The 17,678-nt window shown below is 44.6% G+C and overlaps 1 protein-coding gene across 2 annotated transcripts in view; it reads left to right on the top strand.

Annotated features, from left to right (window-relative positions):
• Positions 1-6,148: 6,148 nt before the first annotated feature.
• The window catches only part of LOC102793909 (glutamate receptor ionotropic, kainate 5-like), a 173,413-nt gene continuing 161,883 nt past the window's right edge, over positions 6,149-17,678 (top strand). For both annotated transcript variants that reach the window (XM_087835540.1, XM_087835539.1), the window contains exon 1: positions 6,149-7,686. The gene's annotated coding sequence lies outside the window, so the exon portion shown is untranslated. The remainder of the gene's footprint in view (positions 7,687-17,678) is intronic.

Here is a 17,678-nt window from a genome sequence, read left to right as displayed (position 1 = left end):
AAAAACGTGTTATCAGCTCAGTGCAGGAGGTCTAAACAAACCTCTGGTTGTCACCTGAACTTCCTGCGCTCGCAAACACACCGTGCCGCCGGCCGTTTCAGGGTCAGAGCTGCCGTGAGCGCTCGGGGTATTTATGAGCTGCTGTCTCCGTGATGATGATGTCAGACATGGCGGCTGATCCTGCTGTTTGAAGAGTGTTGTAGCCTCATAGCTGTGAAACGATGGTCTGTAAGATATGATCTAACAGCCAGAAGCTCCTGGGTGTGAATGGACTGATTCTTATATAGCGCTTTTCTACTCTCTTGGAGTACTCAAAGCGCTCTACACAACACGCCACATTCACCCAGTCACACCCATTCTCACAAGCACTTTATCTGTACTTAGTGCTTTCTAACAACATTCACACTCTGATGGATGCATCGGAGAGCAACTTGGGGTTAGTATCTTGCCCAAGGATACTTGACATGCAGACTGGAGGAGCCAGGGATCGAACCACCGACCTTCCAATCTGTAGGTGACCTACTCCTACCTACTACCTCCTGAGCTACAGCCACCCCAGTGTGAATCCACCCTCTCTGTGGGCTCTGGTCCTGGACCTTCTGTAGGTCTTTGACCGCCATCATTATTTAACCCTTTAAAGCCGGTCGGAGCGGGCACGCTCTGTTTTGCGTAACTATTTTTAAATCCCGGTAGCTCTGCAACCACGTGAGCTAGCGCAGTAATTGTTTTTGCATATGAAACCGGAGGAGTTGTACTTACATCTTATGCCATCAGCTTGTCCTCGGTCACAGTTTCCTTCCACATATAGCTTTGCAAAAACTGCATAAAAAGCACTTGCAGCAACAAAAACATAATATTCCAGAAACACGCTTTGCCGATCCGATCAGCTGTTTGTAACACTTCCTACGTTGGAATAGATGTCAGCGCGAACTTTTACATGTCCGCCATGACCTGCCCGAAACCGGAAGTGACGTCATTTTCGCGGAAATGTATTTTTTTTTTTTTTTTTACCATCAGGGCCTCATGAGCCTATACTGGTGTTTTTAAAAGTTATGTTTGACTTTATGACTTTCTGTGTGGTTTCTGGGATGCTTAGGACTCATATTGCACTGCTGGAAATAGTTTATTTTGATGCATATGCTGCTTTTTTGCAAATTTGCATTATAATATTTATTTTCGTTTTTCCTGCAGTATATAAAAATTGGTGTATTTCAAAAATAAAACTATGAAGACACTCAAAATAAATTTCCTGTGGTGGGAAACTAGTTTGTGCAACTTTTTTGTATTTACAGTTTTGAGGGATAAGCCTCTTAAATTTCTCTAACTAGAAATATATGTTAAAAAAACAAAAACGATTTTCAATTTTTTTGTAGTTTATTGCACTTTTTTTGCAATTTATGTAATTACTATGCACTTAATGCAGACATATTATTAAAATTTGGGCTGTAATGGTTGTATTGATGTATAGCAACTTGAAATGCTCCCAAAAATGGCTCCACAGCATGTAAAAATATAATATAAGCTCTGGTGGACTTGGTTCTATGGTAGGTCTTAAAGGGTTAAGTCCTTGAGGTTTCAGTTTGTTTGACTTCCTGCTTTATTTTGGTACTCTGTCTCTTCTCGACTTTTTTCGTCTCGTTGGTTTGATGTCCACCTGTGCCACGTTTCTCTGGCTGTCTTCTCGGTCGCTTCATCTTCTTCATGGTCTCCTGCTGATGGTGGAGACCAAAGCAGAGCTAAAAGAGAGTGAATACTGCAGTGATCTTCATCGGTTGGATGTAAACTGCAAATAAATAAAACACCGTCCTTTTTCTTCTGAGCTACTCTTCAGAATTGCTCCTTCCAACACGAGAGTGTTTGTTTTGATTCGTGGCCTGCCAATATGGTGCTGCGCTCCCACAATGCACTGCAGCGTTACGTCAACTCCAAAGACCGTTGCGTGCAGGAGAGTATGCGCATGTGCATTGCCATGGTGATTTTAAAAATAAAGATAAAATGAAAAGTAATTAATAAAAAGCAAATATTTAAACATTCCCACAAATGTGCAATGAACGTGCAAAAATTCTGTTTAGTAGTTGTTGCTGTTTCTTTCTTTCTTTCTTTCTTTTTAAATTACGACGTCTCTGAGGCGCCGATTCCGACAGTGAGAGGAACGCCGGTGTTCTGGGAATCCATCCTACCTGTTGTTTCTGCGCATGCGCACAACACGAAATTCAGTGGCAAATTGTCCCGTTTCTCTGGCTGTCTTCTCGGTCGCTTCATCTTCTTCATGGTCTCCTGCTCCAGTATTTTGGATTCTGGTACCCTTCCTCAGTTTTGGACATTTTTCTCCAGCTTCCACGTGCCTGCTTGTTAGATTAGCCGCTGATTTAAACTGACTGTAGATGTTAACGTGAGCGTGGATAGCCGAAGGAGACCGGTGACCTCTTACTCTGAGAAAGCTGGGAAAGGCTCCAACCCCCCCTCCACACGCCGTAAAGCTCAGCTGGATAAGCAGTGAAGAAACACACAGGCTTGTGGATTTACTGAGCTAAAGAACTGATTCTGGTGCTAAAATCAGATTTATAAGTGTCTCCCAGGTGTGACACACCAGCCCGAGGCTGTTTGTTTGTTATCCAAGCGGATGCTGCTTAGCGGCCTTGTACTTGTTCTCTAAGTTAGGCATCAGGAAGGTTTCAGCCATATTTCCAGAAGGCCGTGACAGGATGACAGAATCCATTCTGCATGTGGAGACAGCGCTAAAGACACAGATAACAACATCATCACAAGGGCAGCTGTCCAGTTTCCAACACACAGACTCACTGGCTGTATGCCATCACACCCCTGCCATTACAGTCACAGTCACAGTTCACTGCATGTAAACACATAGAAAAGTTGTTTCTGGACACGTTAATACTCAGGTACACGCGTGTTCACTGCTTTAATACTGCCGAAGCACTTACGGAGAAAACACGTCAAAGATAGGTTAATGATCAGAGCGCTCCCTCGCTCACATTTCCGCACAACACAAAGATCACTTGCGATAACGATGTCTCACTCTGAGCAAATTTCGAACCCAAACATTTGAACTGTTTTTAGCATGAAGTACTTATAATATTTCTTAACTTTGAACTTATTTCTCATCTTGCTTATGTAACTTAATCAGATTATGCACTAACTACTGACTTTTGACCAAAAGGCATAACAGGGGGCTCTGTTTTAAGAGAATATTCAGCACTGATGGTGGAGACCAAAGCAGAGCTAAAAGAGAGTGAATACTGAAGTGATGTAAACTGCAAATAAATGCTGTGGTCGTGAGTCCATCACATCCACAGCATGTGCCAAACACTGCACGTTAACATTGTTTCCTCGTTATGACCATGAAGTGTTTTCCACTGTGGAACTAATGTAAGTTGTGCAGTGATGTTAAAGACGAGTGTGTTTCTTCAGCTGTGACTCCCCACATGTCTCAGTGCTGCAGTCGTGGGTAAATATGAAACCTTTTACATTTTAGGCCTAGAGTTAGATCAGAGGTCCCAAACTTTTTTTGCTGGCCCCCCTTTGTTTTACAAGAAAAATGTTCGTCCTCCCCCCCAATTCCCCCGCGCGTGCACGCACGCACTAACACATCCTCCAACCACACACGCCCATATTTGGCTCCATTGCGGTTTATTTCACACCTCCAACATTTAGTGAACAATTAAACAAATACAAGTAATCTGCAATAAATTACAGGTAGTAATAAAATAAACTACTAACTCTGTTACGCTACGTCCGCACCTACATGGGTGTTTTTGAACACGCAGCTGTTTCGTCCATGTAAACGGCGTTTCAAATTACCGAAAACTGAGATTTTTGCGTTTACATGTGGACGAGGAATACAGAGTTCGTCACGTCAAAGGTATGTGCCTTTTTTCACGTCACGCTGTGGCCACGTTATTGTTTAGACATAAAATAAAGATTTCTTTCAGCTGTTACATGTGAATGTGTTTTCTTAGAAATATATGAAGGTTAAATTTATATATTTTTGGATGATTTTAAATAAGTTTAAATTGTATTTTGAAATATATTTTTTATCGTATGTAGTTGTTTTTTTCCTGTGTAATAATATTCAACATTGATATCAAATTTTTCAAAAAATGCCTCTCTGTGCAAAATGGGTTTAAAAACATAAACAGCTGTTTGTCTGTGATTTGAACGAGGGAACAAATCGTGGCAGGATCAGCCTGATGTTATTTGTATCCTGTAACTTTACTGTATAAAGAGCAAACATCTCCAACATGTCAGGAGTAGTTAGTCATTACAACAAGTGTTTGAACTAAAAATCAAGAACGTGGGATCCTGTTTGTCAGTGATTTAAACAGCCCAGTGCTGCTCCCGACACAGGGAATCCTGCAGGCAGACCTACCTCTGCACCTGTGCAGGTGAAGCCAAAGGGAAGATTTGCTTCACCATATTTTCTAGTCTTTCGCTCAGAATGAAGTTGGTTTGGAAACATATTCAGCTTCATCTCCTGCTTTGCGTTTCTGTAGGCGCCCGTGCTAGCAGTGTCCAAGCGTTTTGATTTTTTTTTTTTTGTCCTTTTCATACCGCGCCCCCCCCCCGCAATGGCTCTGCGTCATTTCAATGTTTTTATTGGCTCCTCCCACTCTGCCGTCATTTCAGTGTTTTTATTGGCTCCTCCCACTCTGCCGTCACTTAAATGTTTTATTGGCTCCTCCCACTCTGCCGTCATTTAAATGTTTTTATTGGCTCCTCCCACTCTGCGTCATTTAAATGTTTTATTGGCTCCTCCCACTCTGCCGTCATTTAAATGTTTTTATTGGCTCCTCCCACTCTGCCGTCATTTAAATGTTTTATTGGCTCCTCCCACTCTGCCGTCATTTCAATGTTTTTATTGGCTCCTCCCACTCTGCCGTCATTTCAATGTTTTTATTGGCTCCTCCCACTCTGCCGTCATTTAAATGTTTTATTGGCTCCTCCCACTCTGCCGTCATTTAAATGTTTTTATTGGCTCCTCCCACTCTGCCGTCATTTAAATGTTTTATTGGCTCCTCCCACTCTGCCGTCATTTCAATGTTTTTATTGGCTCCTCCCACTCTGCCGTCATTTCAATGTTTTTATTGGCTCCTCTCACTCATCGACTTCTGCTGTTTCTGTGTTTTTGGCTGAAAGAAGTTTTCAATAATCGTGTTTGTTGTTTTCATCTCGACTGAATTTCTTCTTGTGTGGAAATAAAGATGCTTTTGACATTTATAGAAAAAGAAGGTGAGCTGAAAGTCTTGTATTTACAAATAGCTTCTTTCTCTAAAACAATATAACGTGTCAGTCCTTCCTTGTGTGAATGCGTTGTGTTCATGTGAAACCTGTGTCTGTGTTACCGGCTGCAGGTGAAAATGCTGAATTGGAGGCTTTCTGAGGAGTTTAATAAACCTGAAGCGAGGCAAACACACGACGTTAGACCAGTAGACTCGGCCCAGTCTGGTTTCACTTTAACTTGTTCTGTAATTTAGGCGCTAAAGCTACTGGGTTACGCTCAGGAAAAGATCATGACTTATGTTCCCTTCAATTCAAATCTTATTCTGTTTATAAAGCACCAAATCACAGGCGCCTTGTATTGTAAGGTGAGAGCCCTACAATGATACAGGGAACATCAACAGTCAGATGAACCCTTATGATTAAGTGTCTGGCAACACTGGAAAAGGAAGAAACCTCCAGCTAAAGCTAAAACAAATGCATGTCTGTGCATCACAACCAAACCCGACTGATGGACTCAACATGTGACGCGCTCCAGTTGAACTCCTTGGCTGCAGTTTGGTACATGCATCCTCCACCATGAGGCTCCTTAGACTAACATAACTGAGTATAACACAGTTGAAAGAGACCACAGGTTTTAGGAAACACAGGCTCTGAAGCATTTGTCTCTGTCATAAAACCATCTTCACTTAATTACGATCTGTGAGGCTTTGCAGCAAAGCAGATGTGATAAAGAGGAAAACATGGCTTTGATATTAAATCTCCTCCAGATCTCCAGTGAAGCTCATATCAAATCTGAAACTAAAACTGGAGTTTTTCCCGTTGGGAAAGAATTAACCTGCATTAATACGAATCTGCTGAAACCAAACGCTGTTTTTCTTTTCACTGCAGGCATCATCAGAATCTCCTCGACCTCATCGGATCCATCGTTACCAAAGAGCCGCAGGCCTGAGCCTTCCTGGCGACTTCACCGCCGGCGGCTGGGACTCTGATCCTGCTGCTCTGAGGACACCAAGGACAGACGACGTCTCGGCTGATCTGGATGCACTTTTTCTGTCATTTCCTGTTTCCACAGACGCCTCTGCAGCCTGGACACGGTGGATGTAGAAAAAAACACGCCGCTCTTTTCTCAACACAATTCCTCGCGATGTCGCCTCGCAGGAGGTGACGTGTGGCTCCTCCTAACATGTAGCCAGGACGACCTGAAGAGCCCTCCCACAAACTTTCCTTCGAACAGGCCGATCGCTGCCGGATGAGCGAACGCTCACTCCCACAAAACACAAGCTGAGACGCTGAGCGAGGGTTCATAAAGTGCTACCGGCTCATTATCAGCCACGGCACTTCCTATTTTCATCTTTAATCTTTGTATTCTGAGTAATCATCTTTTTAATTAATGGTGACGGCGGCATGAAATCTTCCCCGCCGCCCTCCTTTTCTCCCGGTGCCACCTGAAACCAATTAGCAGATCTAGATGGGGATTAGACACGGGGGGAGCCGCGATTAGACACAACGACAGGAGAAGAGAGCCTGAGAACAAAGCCGGAGGCGGGGTTAGGGAGGCGCCCGCCGTCCATTCTGGGTGATCGATAGAAGGGAGGAGTAGATATGGATACGGCCGGATTGGGGAGGCAACCCTCAGCAGGCGTGAGTCAGCAGGTAGAGGCGACTGTCGGTGCCCAGAGTCGTGACTGACAGGAGCTGCCCGGGACTCGTTGTCATTCCCTGCACGGAGCGGCGGAGCACGAGGAGAGACTCCTGGCTCGTCTCCACAATCAGGGCCAATTAAGAGGATTTGATTATATGCCTTAATCTTGGCAGTCAGGTGGAAAAAGCAGACAGAAAGAGAAAGAGGAGGCAGAGCAGGTGCCACCGATACACACCATTATCTCCGTCCATCTCTAATTGAGTTTGTTGCTGCCCTCGCCGGGCGCTCGCCTCATCTCCTCTACAAAAGAAATCTGTCTCCAAGAGTTTTTCTCGAGAGAACAGAGAAGTAAAGGCGAGGCCTTTGTTTCCTTTTTCTTTACCTTCTGCAAACACTCGGATCTCCCTTCAGAGACATTCCCCATCTCCCTCACCCTTTCCAAGTCCCTTTTCATCCCACCTTCCAGACTCACAGTCCCAGTATGGACATGTCCAGTCTCCCTGCAGGTTTCACAATCTCCATATCAAGAGTGAGATAAAAGTATTATAGAGGCGAGGGCAGAAAGCAGCGAGAGGCTGAATCTGCAGAGGACGGAGCACAGACTTTATTTCCTCCCATCGAACGTCCCCAAAGCTTCAATTCCTCTTCTTAAACTCCCTCCTCTCCCCGGAGCTTTCCCAAGCTCTCCTCTGTGGATCGTACTCTCTGCAGTGACCGTCCGACCCGGACTTTTCCCAGATTTAACCGACCTCCGTCATCCGAAGCAATCCTTTGATATCGGCTCCTCGTGTCCTCATCTTCATTCGGTGAGTACTTCAGTTTCCCTCTCTCCTTCCTTTGTCCCTCCCAGTTTTGTTCCAAGATGATGTGATGGATGAAAACAGGCAGTCACAGTATCACACAAAGGTAGACTGAGGTTGGGTTTTTGTTGAGACTGTTGAAACAGCTTCTGGCTTGTTGCTTTGGATTGAACATGTTGGACTCCTTCATGTGACAAGAGGAACATGCTAACATGCTAACATGCTAACACATACTTCACTGCACCAACAATGTTCAATATTCACATCATTCACGACTGCACCTGTCAGGGTGAGCTGCTCGCACCAATGGTCGACATCTCTATGTAAGATGGTGTTAGCATCAGCATGAAGCTGTGTTACCGCCCTGCACAGCCGACACCAGCAGCTGCCTGTTGGAAAACCTGAGATGAAGCTGTTTCTTTACAGCCGTGTGTCCAGAAACCCATTAATGACAGAGTCCATCGTTTAGGTACAGGCTGTGGTTAAATGCTAAGATGTTGTTGTGCTACATTTCGTTGAAGACTCTTATTTTGAAGGGAACAGTTGATGATGATATTCCTGGTGGCTCATCAGTGAATATAAACTTCCCGGACCTTGATCCTTGTGTTGGTGGAGGTGAGAGCGCTGTGTCAGCTGCTGTGCTGCGTGCAGAGCGTTTAGCTCAGGCGTGACGCTGTGGGAGGCGTGCAGGTTTGTGGCTTCCTGCCGTTGTCTGAACCACTGCTGCACACATTTTTACTCTTGGTGCTTTGAATTGATCAGGTCGCCTGATATTTGCTGTGCTGCTTTAGTTATAGACAAAACTTTAGAGGGATAAAAGTTTAATGATGGCAAACATATGATGTGAGTAGTAGCTACGCTTTTATTGAACAGATTAGGCACCAACAGATCCAGTATCAGATACAGCATGAAGGGTAGAGACAGGTAGGGGCTGGTTGCAAAGTGGCTTGCAGCATCGCTGTGACAGCATTAACCTCCTAAGACCCGAACTCTTCCACAGCAGCATTTTTAATTTCTCTTTGATATTTGGGCTGATTGGGACCTGATGAATGTAAAAACAAAGAATTACCATTTTTTTACCTGATTTTTGTTTCTAAGGAAAATCAGAGCCACATATGAGGACATTTGTTTAAAATGTTGATAGGACAGTAGCAGTATAATGTCCTCATCAGTGGATATCAGGCCCATGTAGAGCAAAATTGATGAAATTAACCCAAAATGTGACGTCCACATATGTGGACGGCAGGTCCTAGGAGGTTAAGAATAGTTGCCTGGACTTTACATCCAGTATCACTTATGTTTCCTGCTAATATGAGCTGAGACTCACTCTTGTTTTTGGAAATCTCCGCTAACAGAAAGCTTCTCAGCCATGGTGGTGCATGGTGGGCTCCTGCAGCTCAGCGTGTCCTCTTGCCGTGCACAGCCAGGTGTGAGCTATGCAGAGTTTGATGAAAAGTGCAGCGAGTAAAGGAAATGCAGCTCTTCTCATAAGAAAGTCTTTGCTCTCGTGTGTGCCGTCATCTCTGAACTACCAGCAGCTTTAAAGGTTATGGATGAAATGGAGCAAAGCTGGATTTACTCAGACACAGAGTTTGGACGCCTCTCAGCATACATGTCACTGCATTGTTGAACACACACATGCTGGTCCTGTGATAACCATTATCTCTGCTCCTTGAAGACACAGAAATCCACCATTAAAGGACATTTCAGAGATGAAGGTCGTCTCGAGTCTGGCAGTAATCTGGTGACTGTCCAGCAGAGATGCTAATGGCCAATTCTGCATCATTGAATGTTAAAAGGATCTTATCGTTTGTTAATCACAGCTGTGTGTTCCTGTTAGATGAGCCAGAACTTTCTATTTCCTGCCTTTGGCTCTTAAGTCCAAGGACGCAGTGAAATTACAGTTGAAACGCGTTTGCTGGAAAATAGGCCATAATTATTACTGTGGAGCTTTGGCTACATATTTACCGCCACACCTCATCCAGACACAGATCCACTTCCTGTGGGGATTAGTTATATCATCCTGTGTGTCTTCCCTCCTCTCCTCCTCCTCTCTGTCCATCTTTTCTAAATCTCTGTGCTGGATATAGCCTGCATCCTAAACGTGCCTCCCTCCTCCTCCTCTTCCTCTCCTCTGCATGTGTTGGACTGCGTCATCGTAGGCGTTCGGCGGTCAGGCTCCCTGCATTCACTCCTTCATCTTTTTACGTGCGATAGTAGTACACAAGCCTCAGAAGTCACGGCGCCACGTAGGAAGAGCCGATCAATGAGTCTTTATTCAGCTGGTGTGTGTGTGTGTGTGTGTGTGTGTGTGTGTGTGTGTGTGTGATTTGAATGTTGATCTGAAACAATGGAGGAGAGGTGCGTTCTGAGATGAGCTCCTGCACGACTTGATTGGCTGATTATGGAGGACTGCGCTTCCCGAACGCTCAGATTCTATTGGACGATTAACTCCGGGTGCTTTAGTTCAGAGGCGTGATGATAACCTGGAGTTTGATTAATGCAGTAAAGTCTTAATCTGTGGTTCGTCTGTGGGTCCGGCGTGCTGTTTAAATGTGGCGGCCCCTGAGAAACGCGTGTGCGTGGAGCACGTGTTGCCGGCCTGTTCATACCTCTCAGCGCTGATGGAGTCTTTCCAGATGTGCCAGCTGCCAAGTCCACAGGCACTGATGCTTTCAGAATGAACATTATTCTGAAATGGTTCCAGTTTTGGTGATCCTCTGCCTCTCGAAGCTTTCTGTCAATCATATGACCTATGAGCGAGCACTTTGGCGACAGTGGGAAGGAAAAACTCCCACTCAGGCAGAACCGGGCTCAGGGAGGGGCGGGGCCATCTGCTGCGACCGATAACAAGTATGATTCGGTGCAGAGAGGTCTATTAACACATAGTGAGTGAAGAAGAAACACCCAGTGCATCATGGGAGTCATAGGAGCAGCAAGCGAGCTCATTAGCTGCAAAATGAGACCTGCTGCTGCCATCGAAGACATTTCAGGTTAAACAGCTGATGTGTTCTTTTTGTGAATAAAATAAAACTGATTTTATTCACACGGAGTATTTCAGGTAAATCAGGATCACCTTCTTAGTCCCACGTGAGTTAAATACCATCCCTCGTTCTTTTACACGCCACATTTTCTTTGTTCCCACCGGAGGAACACACAACAATAAAACAGAGATGATGTTTTTCCTTCAGCCGGCTGAACTCGTGACGGTGATCACGGGGTTGTTGGTTACGTTACACCGTGGCCCCGAATAAAACTCGTGTCCTGGGCTTCTTCGGCTTTAGGATCACTGGTGTTACCATGGTCACAGTTTCCCTTCGGTGTTTATTTCCTGTGATATTTCATCTTCATTGTTCATCTTGTTGTGTCTCTGTGCTGTCAGGGTTGCACGTGTCGGTCTCATGTTATGTTTCCTGTTTTAGTTTGAAGGTCCTTCTTTGCTTCCCTTGGTTGGTCAGCAGCTTCTGTGTTGCCCAGATGTCTCCACTCTGTCCTGTGTTTCCTCACAGAGTCCTAGTTGACTTCCTTGTTTCTGCATTTGGGTCCTGACTCTGCTTCATGACAGAAAAACATGCAGCTTGTTTTTTAAATATATTTCAGCACTTTAAATGTGAATCACTTTCTAATATGATTATGAAGATGAGATTATAAATAGGTCTGAAGTGAAAACGACTTCCTGCTAATATCTCCTGATGGACTCTGTAGAATGACGGCGTGCCGTGTGGACGTCGCTCTTCTTCCTCTTCTTCTTGCTTCGGCTCTCAGACTGAAGGTTGCAGCAGCAGTGCATGCAGGATCAAATGTTTTGTCTAAAGTGCAGTCAGAACATCTGCATCCAATTAATTTCAGCTTTTCAAGTTTTCTAGTTTTACTGTTGTTGCCACAAATCTTTGTGTCCAAAGTAAGTACGTGAGGGAGACGAAGGCTGAGATGAACACACTGGCAGGATACCGATCACGTAAACACGCCACGCTTCCACAATCGAAGGATTCATGTCTGCTGGCAAAGCCGAACCTCCACAGGACTTCAGCAGACAGTTATTATAAGTATTAATCATCACTCTGTGCAGCGCAGTTCACCTTAACTCACCTGGAGCCTCGTCCACGTGAGGACTCATAAACTGCTGAAGCTCTGCAGGAATATATTCAAACCAAATCGGGTTGAAATGGGGACGTTTCCTTCGCCTATTAAACTCGCTATCATGGAGCGACTCCGCCTTTAAACTCGGTCACATCCATCCCCACTCTATTAGATGCCACAATCAGCCGCGGCTCCTAAAGAGCTTCTGTCTGGGAATGCTATTACCTGCAGTAAGTAATGGCGGAGGGAGATAACGATTATGGAGCCGCCATCATTTTTCCTCCTCTGCTTTCCCGCACATACCACAGGTGGAGTGAGCTCAGCTGATGGAAGCTTTAAGGGGGTCAAACCTCCTCCGTCACTGTCTGGGCTGCACGCAGTGGATAATTGAGGCAGCTGTATTGATATCCTGCTTCACCGCAGTGAAGGAAAATCACCTCTATTTACCGTTAATGGCTCCGGGAGACGCACACCGTTAACGGCGAGCAGGAAACAGAAGAGCTTCAGGGAGAGTTCATTGTACAAATGAGCCTAAAAGCAAACAATGGAAACGCACATGAAACGTGTCTGAACGTTGGCTAAAGCTGCAACTCCAGCTGCACTCGCTGCTGTCCGCAGGAGGATCGCCTTTATTCTCCCGTGACGATGATGATGATGATCAAACTCTGCAGGCTGCCATCGAACATTCACTTCATTTATTTGTTCTTAATTTAACTGCATTGAGCTATTCGACCTGCAGACGCTCTCAGCATTTCAACTGAAACTCTTTCCATTGGTTGCTCTCACACAGCTGATCACAGCTGACACGCGTGTTCTTACAGTTTGCTCATTTCAAATTGGACTCAACTGAAAAAATAAATCTTAAGTCATTCTGCATATACATAGATTTAATTTTTCATGGACACTGGACTTCTTCAGAAACACCCGTCCTGTAACTGATCATTTAGATCCCAGAGGTGTTGGAGTGGGGTTGAGGTGGTGTCCTGTGAAAGCCTGGCCTGTTTCTGAGTGTGCAGCTTTCCTGGATGTGTGATCAGAGAAAAGTTTTTATATTTATAAGTAGGGCTGCCACGATTATGTCGACTATCAAAATCGTCGACGACTGATTTAATAGTCGACGCGTCGTTTGAAGCTTTGTAAGATCACGAAAGACGCAGGAATAAGTAGTAGGATTTAAGAGTGTAATAACGGACTGAAACAGAAGATGGCAGCACTGCATGTACAAGGATGCCAGCTGCCGTTAAACCCCGAAGAAGAAGAAGCTGTGTCCCAGAATTCATAGCGCGGCCCAGCTCAGTTTACAACAATGGCGGCAGCTAGTTAGTTTTAATATTACTCTTATTATTCTTTCCGGGTCACAAAATAAACGTTTAACATATTTTCAGGCGAGAATGTAGCTGTGTAAACCTCAAATATCTGCTCAGTTTATCAAGACACCACATATTTTCAAAAGCGCTCCGACGTTTTCGGAGACGTCTGTTAGCCACTAGCTCGATAGCTAGCCGGGGGCTAGGCTAACTAGAGACCGTGAGAACAGTGAACTCACCGCCGTCTTTCGCTACTCAGGTTAAACATGATATATAAGTCACTTAGATAACTTAAAAATGTTATTGTTTGGCTTTTTTCAGTATTTTATTTGTTCCTGAGTAAATCGGTTTGGCTGAGATTAAAGTTATAGTTTTTACACAGCTGAATAAACATCAAGCAGACAGCTGATTATCAGAAGTGTGAGATGCTCGAGAATTTACCCCGGTGTCCTGTTATATTTTAGATAGCAAGGAGTTTATTAAACTTCACCGAAACAATCTGCAAATTTCATTAAAATTTAACAAACTATCATCTTGTCTTTATTTTTAGTTGGCACATACCTTAAACACTTAAAGCTGTAAGCTAATGATAGTTATATAAGAGCAGATGCTGCTGGTGCAATAAGCTGTACGTTTTATGTCCAATGGATGATGATCTGATTAGTCGACTAATCACAAAATTAATCAGTGACTAGTCGACTATCAAAATAATCATTTGTGGCAGCCCTATTTAGAAGACAAACTTTATAAGGGAATAATTGTGTCCTGGCTTTACGTCAGACCCTGATGATCATTTCTCCCGGGGTAATAAAGACACATTTATTACATGACAAACATTTTGTGCTTCACACCGAGTGCTTGGTTATTGATTCAGTTATTAATGTCTCACTTTCAGCCAACGAGCTCTTCTGTTCTACAACATTTGAGAAACCAGAAGAATGAAGGTGGGGATGATGGAGGCTGACGTAGCCAGCGGTGTAACTGCCGTGTGAAATATTGCGGTGGGCGGCGTGGGGCCTGTGGATCGCTGTAATGATGTTACAGAGACGTTTGATTTTGTGCTCCTGGGTCGATGTTTTAAAAAGGTCAGCTTCATAGCTCGTGCCAGGAAAGAGATCAGATGTGACGTGGATGTGGATTTATGCTCTGCTGTGAAAGTGTAATGTCTCAGTTATGACCAGGGTTGAATTATTCATAGATTCATATAAATGTGAAGGGGCTGTAATGTTTGTTGTCTCCTGTTGGAGAAGACGCTGACTGATCGCTTCAGTCGAGCTGCAGCAGTGCAGGAGGATCCCTCTGTCTGCCTTCAGCTTCCTTCTTTCATTATTATTATTAATATTTCTGCATCAGTGTAATTGTGCACTGCGGTCCTTCAGTTCCTTCCAGAGAAAAGCACCTTTTAATGGGGCTACTGGTTTTCACCGAGGCTAACCGTGGCATTTATGTACGACAGCTTCACTTCTTCATTTTCACTGCAGCCTTTATTTAGTAAAGATGTTCTGTCGACTTTTATACGCAGCTTTCACATCAGCAGTCATTAAATCTGTAGCTTCAATGTCAAATCTATAATGTTTGCATACCAGTTTTTAAATTCAGTGCATTTTTCAGCTGCAGCTGTGCAGATCCAAGTTCTCACCCACACTGGTTCCCAGTAGCAGTCCTTGCTGCTTTTAAGCAGTACCCACTGCAGTACCTGCTGGTCTCAGCAGACTGTACAGCAGCTGTTGTCACCAGTTTTATGCTGAAGTCATAACCTCGAGTCACAAGAACCAGGTTTCCATTATTAAAGCCGTATGCATAGCTGGACTGGCCATCGGGCATACCGGGCATTTGCCCGGTGGGCCGCTGGCGATTTTTTGTTTTTATGGGCCAATCGATTTTTTTTAATTTTTTAATTTTATTATTTTTTTTGGAAGGGTATAAATAATGAAAGGTGTTGGATTGGCCAATTGGTCATGATCGACTCTGGGCTGGACCAATTACAGCCGAGGAGGTCGGATGCACCCTCCCCCTTGTTTAGCAATCTTATAGGCCATCCATCGGCTCTTTGTTACTTCGGAAACATGGCTTAAACAATTTCCACAACATAATCCGATAACAACCGATCTCTTTACCCGTCGGCTTCCTGTGGCTGTCATGCAACAGGTGTTGTGCCAAAAACTGATTTCCAAAGTTTGCGTGTATTTTTTATGTGTAATATCTATGTTGCTAAATAGACTTCGGTGAACAGCGTTTACAAAGGGGCTATATATGGAATTAAAAATTATCTGTTTTTCAAGTATCTTTACAATTCTGTGTTATTGTACTTACATTATAACCAATCCGGTCCTTTATCCCCACTTTAAATATTTTTACAGAACTATTGTCATATTTGAGCCATTTCTGCTGCCCAACTACTTCTTACAAAAGACATTTTTAATGTTAATTAGACTTTTTTTAACGGCATAAATAAAGGTTATGTAAAAGTCACTGCCAAAGACTGATTGCGGCTTCTACCTTGTTACACTAATGTTGTTTGTAGCTCAATATGACTTTATGTCATCCATGAGGGATGCATTTGACATATGTTTCACATATTATAGCCCAACAAGTTACTTATAGCAATTTAAATACGAGCAATCAGTTTTTGGCAAATACCGGAAATCAGTTTTTGGCACAACACCGGCTATTGCAGTTAATAATACAACAGCTTCTTGACATTTTGTGTTTCTTTTTATCGCTGTGTAACTGAGTTCAATTGAAAGCCTGCGTGCACTAGTACCGCTTGCCACAAGTTCCCAGAATCCTTTGCGGTTTTACCCCTGAATGACGTCACATTTTTGGTGGGCCGGTCTCTAGTCAAAATGCCCGGGCCGATTTTTTGTCCCAGTCCAGCCCTGGCCGTATACATGAGCAGTTACTACGTTAGTGCCATCAGCTTAATCCAAACTGTAGTAAAAACGATTTCCTGGTTTGTTGTTGGTGTGTTTTTGCTGGTTGTCCCAGAGTAGTCATGTGACAGTGACCAGCAGCTTGTCTCCAGCAGTAATCCTCCCAAACCAACACAGTGACTGGTTACCATCAGTGCAAGCACACAGTGGTGGTCCCAGTGGTCCCAGTACCGCGCGGTCCAGCAGCCCCCAGCAGGCAGCATGAATCCCTGGACCTGTTTGCCACGACAGACGCCTGGTGGTAATGATGTCACGAGTCATCACTGAGCTTCTAACAGCAACATTATTATTAGACGGTCTTATTTGTTTGTCACCTTAAAGGCCGCTCTGTGAAAACCGTGGCACAAAAAGGGGGCGCTGCTCTAACTGATGATGACGCTCAGGTGTGGTCAGGCAGGTTCACCAGGATCAGTTTGAGTAATTATAACAGTTTGACCTGGTTACATGAGCCTGAGATGATTTCAGTTTTTAATAAATGTGTGAGAAAGAGGAACACTCCCACGTCCACGTCTCCAGCGCACACACAGCCGGCGGCTGGTTGGAGGACGTTAGTTGGTTACTTCAGATTCTTAATCGTTTCCTGTTGGTGGAGACATTGATCATGTGATCGGTGTCTGCAGGTGTCTGGGCATTATGTATCTGCGTGTGTGTGCGTGTGTGTGTGTGTGTGTGTGCGTCCTCCCTGGTCACATAACTAAATATGGACGCTGTGACCTTTCCATGAAACGCACTAATTCCTCCCGGAGGCTCTGATCTCTCATCGATCTGCCTCTTAGCTTCACTTCAGCAGGAAATGAAGATGAAAGGCTTCAGAATATGAAGTGCAACAAAGAGCAGCTCCAGCTCGATACATGGAGCCCTTCCTGCCCCGCTCGACCCCGAATATGAACCTCTGCAAACCTTTAATGTGCTCGCTCTGCAAAACGCTGAAAACTGGGAGCATCAGATCTGTTTGTGTGTTTCCACTTTGACTGGCAAACACGTGATGCTGAGATACACGAACGACTTTGTGTGTTAAGATTTGGAAATTCACTGGTCCACGCGCTGGTCCACGCGCTGGTCCACGCGCTGGTCCACGCGCTGGTTACACATACTGTGGTTATCGGACATACGTTGGTGGTACTGTGATAGTTTGTGGTGCTTCTACTAAAACATCATTGGTGTTTATGTGTTTCCCAAGAAGACGGCAGCGACACTCAGTTATGCACATCTCACGAGCAGACGTGTGCTCCTTCCAGCCCAGGTGTCTCCACTCGTTCCTCTATCAGGTGTCTCCACAGCTTTGTTCAGAGGACGCTGATGCTCCATCAGTGCTGCCGTAGCTTTCACGACGCCACCATATTCGTACCGTTTCCTGCTTCCAGTACAGACACTTAGAGAGAGGCAGCAAAATAATGTGAAGTCTATCGAACGGTGATGGGAGGATAATTAATGGGTCTTCATGTGGGGGGGCTGCGGGACGGTGCTTTAAAAGCTTAAGCAGACAAGAAAGTCTTAGAGTTCCTCCAACTTTTCAGATAATTGTTTCACAGCAATCGATGCTAACGAGCAGTGAGGGATGAGCTGCGATTATTCAGACGCCGCAGAGGCTCCGCAGATGTGCGTGCTGCGGGCCCCGGGTACGTTCTCGTAACCAACGGCAATGATTTAAAGAAATCAATTAGCGAGTCCTGCTGAT

This window comes from Neolamprologus brichardi, chromosome 22 (assembly GCF_056152115.1).
Source record: "Neolamprologus brichardi isolate AB-2024 chromosome 22, ASM5615211v1, whole genome shotgun sequence".
Lineage (NCBI taxonomy): Eukaryota > Metazoa > Chordata > Actinopteri > Cichliformes > Cichlidae > Neolamprologus > Neolamprologus brichardi.
This window is presented reverse-complemented; position numbering and strand designations above follow the sequence as displayed.